Raw genomic sequence first — 10,545 nt, 5'->3', positions numbered from 1 at the left:
GCAGGTAACCATTAGAGAGCACATTGCTATTTTCACATATACAGAACTGAACAAAAGCATTTCAGCATGCTGCCTTATGGTGTGTAGAAAACTGGTGTACATATTCAGACATAGGAGATAAAATGGGCTAACGCCATTTGTTGATAAGTTATGAATCACTCAGCAGTGTTATTAAAGGTTGCCTTTACCTGAAGGACAATTGTCACTCTGATAATCCCTGGGCAATCCTAAAATGCAACTTTCCTGACAGGTATAACAAGCAAGGGGCAGAAGCCATATCCTGTTCTGAAGGGAGATGGATTTGGAACCTGGTTCTACACAAGTTGATAAAACCATCTTTGTAGCTTAATATTGGTTTTTCTTTACTACATATGTTGGTAATAAGCATAACAGAATTTCTGAAACAGCTAAATAAGTCTAGAGTTATGAAACAACACTGTCGATATAATAGAAGTACAGCTTCACAACTTCTGCCCAGTTCTCACCTGTCCTTCTGCAAAAATCCTTCATCTGATGAGTTTTAGTGAAACCCTGTAACACCTGCAACAGACTATTCTCAACCCAGCTCTAGATACTAAGTATCAGAAGTTCCTGTGAAAGGATGTTCAGAGGAAAATGGCAGTGCTTCTACTGGAGGTAAGTGTCAAGTTTTCACTTGATGTTGTCAAAGGAGTGTGCTCCCATGTAATCAGCCTGGCCCTGTTCCCACCGCTCCTTCCGGTCCTCTGATGATACAGAAGGCTGTGGTGCAGCTGGGTTCTCCCCAAGGGACAGGTGTGATATGGCTCCTGAGGCATGTTCCACATCTCTGTATGAGCAGGTGTCTTTGACAAGTCCATAATGTTGCAGCAGACGTAAGACATTGGTGGTGAAGCAGCCGGCTGTACATTTCAACTGAGGGCTGATGGACAAAGACTCCGGAGTTGGAACAGTCTGGCCACCCTGGGTCTGGTGCTGCTGACAATTCTTCTCTCTCAAAAAGATCATCAATATTTGCTAGGACCAGAGTATCTGCATCCATAAACACACACTTTGAATACTGTGTAAGTGACCAGCAGTGAAGTTTTGTCAGCGTGACACCCAACTCAGGCCTCTTCATTAAGGTGAGATGAGCAGAATCGCCACTATCCAAGACATCTACCATGATGACTTCATCAAAGACTTTCTCTAAAACTTTTCTCATAGTGTCTGAGACCTGTGGGGTGGCAAGCACAACCAGCCTCCTGGTGGTCCTGTCCTGCTTCAGAGACGAGCCTAGGACCAGGGCACCTTTGGCGTAGGCATCATTTGTGGTCAGCGTCACAAAGGCCTGATCTGCCATGGTGCCGTCCAGGCGAGGGCGGTCGCTGCAGACGCAGCAGCTCTGTGCCCCAGACCCCCAGACCTCCGCGGCCAGGAGAGGAGCGAGGCCAGCAGGAGACACTGCGGGAGCGCTCTTATAGAGGCCGTCAAGTGGGCGCGCACACTCGCGCTCGCATCCTACCGGTCGGCTGCGGGACGCGCTCAGCGCCTCTTAGGTCCACTCCCGGGACTCGCTCCCGCTCCCGTCTCCCGCTCCCGCTCCCGCCCGCGCCCCCGCCCGGAACCTGCCTCCCTGTCCCCCCTCAACTGACAATCTTTAGAAATACTGGTCAGCTATTGTATAGAAAGTTCCCAATTGAGATAAATCTGATATTTTTCTCCATAGTTACATCAAAGTTCAATTTACCAAAAGAATATCACAGAGGCAAAATACCATCACATCATATCGATGGTACACAGTATCAATATAATAGATCATTGATCATTCTAACCTTGGTCACCTGGCTGAGGTAGTGTTTGTCAGATTTCGCTACTGTAAAGTTAATTTCCCTCCCTTTATTCACCCTTTTGAAAGCACAGTTTTCACTTGAGTGGGGTGTGGTCCTTTGAGAAAGGGTATCTATATAAAAGTTAGAATTTGTCTTTACATTTTTCTCCCTTTCCTGTACTTTTCTTTCTTTCTTGCCCTTTCTTTTTTTCTCCCTCTTTCCTTTCTCTTTCTTTCTTTCTTTCTTTCTTTCTTTCTTTCTTTCTTTCTTTCTTTCTTTCTTTCTTTCTTTCTTTCTTTCTTTCTTTCCTTCCTTCCTTCCTTCCTTTTTTCCTTCCTTTCCTTCTTTCTTTCTTCCTTTTCTTTCTTCTTTCCTCTTTCAGAGAGTTTCTATGTACCTTTAACACATCGTCATATTGTAAAGATTTTGCTCTCACTTTCTTAGTTTCTGAATACAAGATTCTCCAAGTTTCCCTGAATTTTGCCTGCTTCACTCACAGAAGTTGTCACTTCTCCAAGTACCTTTGCTATGTTTGATTGGAGAATGGCATCAGAAACAATGATCTGGCAATTGAGGGTTCTCGTTGTTAGGGTGTCATTTCTTTTAGGGCTTCTTACCTGACATACCAAAGAATGGCAAATGCCTATATTTATCTGTTTATATGCATATATCTATGTATATTTCTACATGTAACAATGTACATTAAAGTAAACACGAATTCATACTGATGTCTCTAACCATAATCCATTAAGCAGTGAAATTTTTGTATTCTCCCCTGATATCAACCTCTCCCCAAATGAGTTACTGGATAAACTAACTAAACAGTTGTTAATTCACCAATACCACATTCAATTGTCAATCTACCTACATAGTTCTCAACTATTCCTCTTTGCAGAAAGCCATCTAACTTCCACTAAGAAAATACTAAAGTTCATCTTAGCTTTTCAGCCTACTTCAGTGAGATGCCATCATTTTATTTGTGTTTGTGCACATTATTTAAAAGATGTCATAATTGCTCCATGTTAATTCCCTAATAGCATACTTCATCACATAATTTAAGTACTACAAACTTGCATACTGAATTAATTTTTAAATATTATATTATGTATATTAGCAATGTTTGAGCATATTACTAAAGTAATAATTATATATATATAATTTTTTTTGGTACCAGTAATCAAACTCAGGACCTTGCACTTGCAAGACAAGCAGCAGAACAACTGAACTAAATTTCCAGCCAATAATTCAATATTAATTGAGCCAATCATGGGTATTATTGTTATAGGCTTATAATGTCTCAGAAATGGAAAGGACTTTAGAAATCATCTACTCTGTGTTCTGATTTTATGTATTTATTCCTTTTATAATGTCCTTTATTAGTCATTGACATACTATTGAAATAGTGGCAGTTTATTTTAATAAGCATCCCCAAAGCAGCTTTTTTTTTTTAGTTCTTTTATTGGTACATTTTAGGTATACAATTCATATACATTTATCATTGGGTGTTTGTACCTATACATGATATATCTTGGTTCTTATTTTTTTCCCCATTACCTGTGCACCCTTCACCCCCTCTGCCTTTCCCTATTTTCACAGATTTCATTTCCATTTTTTTTTCTTTTCTCATAGTTTTTCCTTTCTCTCTTTTCCTTTCCCCTTCCCCTCCCTTCACTCCTTTGTCTTTGGACCTTTTTTCCTATTTCAAATTATCAATTATTCATTTTAATCATTTTAACCCTTGTTTACACTATCAGTTTCTCACACTAGTGAAACTATTCGGTATTTACACATGTGTGTCCTATTTATTTCACTTAAGAGTATGGCCTTGATACGCATCCATTTAGCAATACATGACTCTAGTTTTTCGTTCTTTATGGCTGAGTAGTACTCCATTTTATTAAAAACCCACATTTTCTTTATCCAGTTTCCAGTTGATGGGCACTTGGGCTGCTTCCAAGCTTTAGCTATTACTAACTGTACCACTATGAACATGGGTGCACATATATCACTGTGGTATGATTCTTTTAATTCTTTTGGGAAGATACTCAGCAGGGGAATAGCTGGGTCAAATGGGACCTCTAGTCCTAGTTCTTTGAGGAATCTCCATACTGACTTCCACAGTGGTTGCACCAGTCTGCACTCCCACCAGCAATGGAGAAGGGTCCCTTTCTCCCCACAACCCCACCAGCATTTGTCGTTTGTTGATTTCTTGACAGCAGCCATTCTTTCTGGGGTGAGGTGGAATCTCAGTGTTGTTTTCATCTGCATCTCTTGAATGACGAGTGATGAACATTTTTCCATATATTTGTTTGCTGCTTTTACTTCTTTGTCTGAGAAATGTCTATTCATTTCAGATGCCCATTTTTGAATTAGGTCTTTGAATTTTGGGGGTCTGATTGTTTTCAATTCTTTATATATTCTAGATAGTAGTCCTTTGTCTGAGGTACAGCTGCTAAAAATTTTTTCCCATATTGTAGGTTGTCTGTTAGCTCTGTTGGTGGTTTCTTTTGCAATGCAGAAGCTTTTTAATAAGATGGTATCCCAGTTGTTGATTCTTTCTGCTAGTTTCCCTGCTACTGAGGTTTTGTTCATGAAGTCTTTTCCTATGACAATGTCTTCAAGAGTTCTACCTAACTTATCTTCCAGCAAGTTTAGTGTTTCTGTCTTAATATTTATATCTTTAATCCACTTTGATCTTAATTTAGTTCATGGTGATAGGTATGGGTCTAGTTTCAATCTTTGGCAGGTTGAAATCCAGTTTTTCCAGCACCATTTGTTAAATAGGCTATCTTTCCTCCAATGATGGTGGTTGGCTCCTTTGTCAAAGATGAGGTGGCTGAGCAAGTCTGGAGTTGTTTCTGCACCTTTTAATCTATTCCACTGATCCTCAGGTCTGTTCCTTTGCCAGTACCATGCTGATTTTATCACAGTAGCGTTGTAGTATAGTTTCAAATTGGGGATTGTGATACCCTCAGCCATGTCTCTGTTGCTTATAATTGCTTTAGCTATTCTAGGTTTCTTATGGTTCCAAATGAATTTTTGGATTGTTTTCTCTAGTTCTGTGAAGTATATTGTTGGAAATTCAATTGACATTGCATTGAATCTATATAGTAGTTTTGGAACTATGGCCATTTTCACTATATTGGTTCTTCCTACCCAGGAGCAAGGGATGTCTTTCCATTTTCTTGTATCCTCTTCGATCTCTTTTTTCAGAGTGCTGTAGTTTTCAGTGTAGAGGTCTTTTGCTTCCTTTGTTAGATTGATTCCTAGATATTTCATTGTGTTTTTTTTTTTGGATGCTATTGTAAAAGGAATTGTTTCCCTAATTTCTCTCAGCGAATCTGTTATTTGTGTACAAGATGGCTCTTGTTTTTGAGTGTTGACCTTGTATCCAGCTACTCCACTGAATCTGTCAATTAAGTCTAGAAGTCTTTAGGTGGAGTTTTTTGGGTCTTCTATGTAAAGTATCATATTGTCAGCAAATAATGACAGTTTAACTTCTTCTTTTGCTGTCTCTATTTCTTTCTCTTTTCTAATTGCTGTGGCTAAAATTTCCAGAACTATATTGAATAGGAGTGGTGATAGTGGGCATTCCTTGTCTTGTTCCTGATTTTAGCATGAAAGTTTTCAGTTTTTGACCATTTAGTATGATGTTGGCTGTTGGTTTGTCATAGATAGCCTTAATCAGGTTAAGATAAAGACCTTCTATTCTAATTTTCTGTTGAGTTTTTATCATGAATGGGTGCTGGATTTTGTCAAATGCTTTTTCTGCATCTATTGAGATGATCATATGTTTTTTGTCCTTGACTCTGTTAATATAGTGTATTACATTTATTTATTTATGAATGTTGAACCATCCCTGCATCCCTGGGATAAATTTGACTAGGTCAGAGTGTATGATCTTCTTGATGACACTCTGTATTCTGTTTGCCAGTATCTTGTTGAGGATTTTTGCATCTATGTTCATTAGGGAGATCATCCTGTAGTTCTCTTTTTGGGTTGGGTCTTTCCCTGGTTTTGGAATCAAAGTAACACTTGTTTCCAGGAATGATTTTGGAAGTACTGCTTCCCTTTCAATTTCCTTGATGAGTTTAAAGAGTAATGGTGTTAATTCTTCTTTAAATGTTTTGTGAAATTCAGCAGTGAAGCCATCTGGACCTGGGCTTTTCTTTGTTGGTAAATATGTTATGACATGTTCAATCTCACTCATTGTAAGTGGGGTGTTTAGAATTTCTATATCTTCTTCATTTAACTTTGGAAATTCATATGTGTCTAGGAATCTGCCCATTTCTTCTGTGTTTTCCATTTTATTGGAGTAGAGGTTCTCAAAGTAGGTATTGATGATCTTCTGGATTTCTGTTGAATCTGTTGTGACTTCACCTTTTTCATTCTTAATTGCATGTATTTGTGCCTTTTCTTTCCTTTTTTTGATAAGGTTGGCTAAAGGTTTATCAATTTTATTTATTCTTTCCAAAAATCAACTCTTTGATTCATTGATTTTTTTGTATCATTCTCTTAGTCTCCATTGCATTGATTTCGGCCCTAATCTTTATAATTTCCTCTCTTGTACGAGCTTTGGATTCGTTATGCTCTTCTTTTTCTAGGAGCTTAAGGTTCTGCATTAGGTTATTTATCTGAGTTTTCTCTGTTTCCTAATATGGGCATTCAGTGCTATGAATTTCCCGTGAAGAACTGCTTTCATTATGTCCCACAGATTCCTGTATGTTACACTGGCATTTTCATTTACTTGTAGAAACTGTTTAATTTCTTCTTTAATTACTTCTGTGACCCATTGGTTGTTCCAGAGGGTGTAATTCAATTTCTATGTGTTTGTTGGGGTTTTGCAGTTTCTTGTGTTATTGATCTCCAATTTTATTGCATGATGGTCTGATAATATACAGGGGGAAACTTCTATTCTTGTCCGTTTACTTAGACATGTCCTGTGAGCTAGCATGTGGTCTATTCTGGAGAATGACGCGTGTGCAGCTGAAAAGAATGTGTGCTTCAATTTTGTGCGGTGAAACACCCTGTCAAAATCTATTAAATCCATTTGTTCAATAGCTTGGTTCATTTCTAGAATTTCCTTGTTAACTTTTTGTCTAGATGATCTGTCTATTTGTGATAGTGTGGTATTGAGGTCCCCCACTACAATTGTGTTAGTGTTTATTTGGTTTTTTATGTCTATTAATATTTGCTTTGTAGAGTTGGGGGCATTTGTATTTGGTGCATATATATTTAGGATTGTCATCTCTTCCTCTTGGATTGTTCCCTTCACAAGGATGTAGTTACCATCTTTGTCTCTCTTAATCAGTTTTGGTTTAAAATCTACTTTGTCTGCAAATAAGATTGCTATCCCTGCTTTTTTCTGGGTTCCTGTGGTGTGGAGAACTGTTTTCCATCCTTTTACTTTCAGTCTATGAGTTTCTTTTTGAGTTAGGTGTGTTTCTTATATACAGCATATTGTTGCATTTTCCTTTTTAATCCATTCTGTCAGTCTATTTCTTTTGATTGGTGAATTGAGGCCATTAACATTAATGGTTATAATTGATAGATATTGATTTATCCTTGTCATGATGTTTTACTTTTGTTAGCTCTCTTATTTCTTATTTTTTTCCCCCTTTCCCTTTAGTGTCTTATCTTGCCTTGTGGCTTCCCTCTTTTGGGCCTCATGGAGTTGTGACGTTCATTGCATTTTTCTAGGACATTGTTTAGTATTGCTTGTAGTGCTGGTTTGGTGTTCATGAAATTTCTCAGGTATTTTGTCATGGAAGTATCTAATTTCCCCATCGATTTTGAAAGATAATTTTGCAGGATACAACAGTCTAGGTTGGAAGTTATTTTCTTTTAGGGCTTGAAATACTTCACTCCAGACTCTCCTTGACTTGAGGGTTTGTGTTGAGAAGTCTACTGTGATTCTGATGGGCTTTCCTTTGTAGGTGATTTGTTTCTTTTCTCTAACTGCTTGTAGGATTTTGTTTTTCTGTTGGGTTTCTGGGATCTTGATTATTATATGTCTAGATGTAGATTTTTTTTATCATGGCTAGTTGGAGTTCCATATGCCTCACTTATCTGTATGTCCAATTCTCTACCTCTGTCTGGGAAGTTTTCCACTATTACTTCTGGGAACAGGTTTTTTTTATGTCAATTGTGCTTTCTCCTGTTTTTTCATGAACTCCTATCAATCTTATGTTATTCTTCTTTGCATTTTCTAGCAGTTATTGAATTGATTTCTCGTGGTCCTTTACTATTTTTTAAAAATCTCTATTTTCATGGTCTCTGATCATGATCCTGTCTTCCATATCTGATATTCTATCTTCAGATTCCCTTAGTCTGCTGTGGATACTTTCAATGGTGTTTTTGATCTCTTGAATATCTGTTTGAATCTGTTTCATGGATTCCATTTCTTTCTTGTGTTGGGAGATCATGGTTTCCATTTCTTTCTTATTCTGGGTATTCATGGCTTCCAGCATGTTTCTGAGCTCATCTATTTTTTTATCTGTTTCTGTTTTAGATCCTCTAATCACGTCTTTCACTCTGCTCATCATCTCTGCGGATATCTGGGAGATTATTTCTGCTTTGAATTTCTCTAGAGCCTCATTCATCTCTTTTGTTTTTTTCTGTGCTATCAGTTCAGGGTGTCCAGTTGGTTGGTTATCTAACTTTTGCACCTATTTAACCCAGAAATTGCCCTTTGTGGGGTGGAATGCTGGGTTTGTGCCTTGCTTAAATGTCTTCTTATTTTTGTTTTTGGTACTGTCCCTGGTTTATATCCTGGGTTGATATTATGAAGTTGTTTATTGTAAATATCTTTGTTGATCTATTTAAAACCTTTACGGGATGATTGCTTCTCAGAGGTGTCTACCAGATATAGCTGGTCTTTAGGTTTTGAGTCTATAATGACTCTGAGGCTCATTTTCATTATACCAGGAAGAAAAACTGTTTAGATCAATCATGACACTTTAGCCCAAGTCATACAATCAGCAACGCCATAGCATCAAATACCTCTTAAAGAATGACAGTTTGCAGTAGTCATTAATCTATCATCTTTAGCTGTGTGACTTAAATCAAGATCGAGGACCAACCCAACATATAGTGAATAAACTCTTCAATATAACAACTTTACCCTTTGGGATGGGGAGTTAGAAGGGGTTGGGTAGGGAAGGATAGATGGGAAGAAGGACAGGGGAAGGTTAGCAGTGTGGTCAGAAGACACAGGTGAGAAGGAAAAAGAGAATAATAGGAAAATAAAGAAGAACTCCAACTGAGGACCAAAACAGGGACAAAAAGGGAAGACAAACAATATGGGAGAGCAAGAGAGTGAGTGTAAGAGAGAGAGGGAAAGGAAAGAGAAAAGAAAGAAGAAAATAAAACAAAAAAGAGGAGAGAAAAACAAATATTTGCAAAGAGTAGGGAAAAAATTAAAGCTAAGAGGAGCAAAAGAAAAGAGAAAAAAACCAAAATAATGAAACAAAGTTTGGGAATAAAAAATCACCATGAAGATGAAGGGCCTCTTTCAGGGTATGTCTCTGCTGTCACAAGAGACAATGTGGGTTGCAGTGTGCAGGTATAAGTCAATGAGTCTCAGCAAGCTAGTCGCAGACCCATGAGATTCAGGCAGATTTCTGGCTGCAAGTCTGAAGTTGAGCTCCCTGTCCTTCCATAGGGTTGAACTCTGAAGAGTTGTAGTTCAGGTTCCAGCTGCCCTTCCCCTAAAGATAGTCCTGGTCCTGATGGGAGGTGAAGACGACTCCAACTCACCCAGTACAGTGGTCTGGTGGTCTGGTGTCCTCTGTGCCTTTGTAGTGTGGAACCAGGTGGCTGTACAAAGGAGCGTGGGGGGGCAGTGTCCAGTGGATTGCTGCCAGGTGCAGGCTGATTCGGTCCTTTCCACGTGCCTGGTCACATTGCTATGGTGTTCGCAGACCTGCCTGTCTGCAGCGGGGTGATTCGGTGCCTTCCACATGACTGGCGATGTTGCTACGGCCCAAAGCAGCTTCTCTTGTATATTTCTCCAGGAAATTCTCTTTTCTTATATCATAAGGTATATCGTATTTTGTTTTAAATTCTACAATCACAATATCTATGAATATAAACATTTCTTTAAAAAATTTTAATATGTTTTACATTTTTATTAGTACATATTTGCAGTACATGGTAATTTGTATTAAATTCTTTTATTGGTACATTGTAGGTATACAACACAATTACATTTCTCATTGGGAATTGTACCTTTATATAATGCATCTTGGTTCTTATTTTTTCCCCATTCCTAGCCCTCGCTCCACACCCTCCAACCTTCCCTATATACAAAGACTTTATTTCCACTTTTTCCATTTCTCAGAATTTTTTCCTTTCCCTTCTTTCCTTTCCCCTGTGCCTCCCACTACCCCTACCGCTTTGGACCTTTTATTCCTATTTTACATTATTGATTATTCATTCTAATCATTGGTATAGTTTAGGTATACAATATAATGACATTCATCATTGGAAATTTGCACCTTTACAAAGTCTCTCTTGGTTCTTATTTTTCAACCTTGCCCCGCCCTCCCTTCAACCCCTCCATTCCTCCCTATTTACAAAGATTTTGTTGTATTTTTCCATTTTCTCATATTAATCCCATTCCCTTCTATCCTTTCCCCTAGCCCTCCCACTTCCTTCCCCTTTGCCCCTTTTCTTCCTATTCCACATTACCTATTATACATTTCATCCTTATTTACACTTTCAGTTTCTCACACTAGAGAAACTATTCAATATT

At 38.2% G+C, this 10,545-nt stretch overlaps 1 pseudogene; it reads right to left on the bottom strand.

Moving 5' to 3' along the window:
- Positions 1–369: 369 nt before the first annotated feature.
- Positions 370–1,330, bottom strand: LOC101716215 (glycogenin-1 pseudogene; annotated as a pseudogene).
- Between the last annotated feature and the right edge of the window lie 9,215 nt (positions 1,331–10,545).

Source organism: Heterocephalus glaber, unplaced genomic scaffold (assembly GCF_053883595.1).
Source record: "Heterocephalus glaber isolate CG9 unplaced genomic scaffold, H.glaber_assembly_v1.0 deba00001553, whole genome shotgun sequence".
Taxonomy (NCBI): Eukaryota; Metazoa; Chordata; class Mammalia; order Rodentia; family Bathyergidae; genus Heterocephalus; species Heterocephalus glaber.
This window is presented reverse-complemented; position numbering and strand designations above follow the sequence as displayed.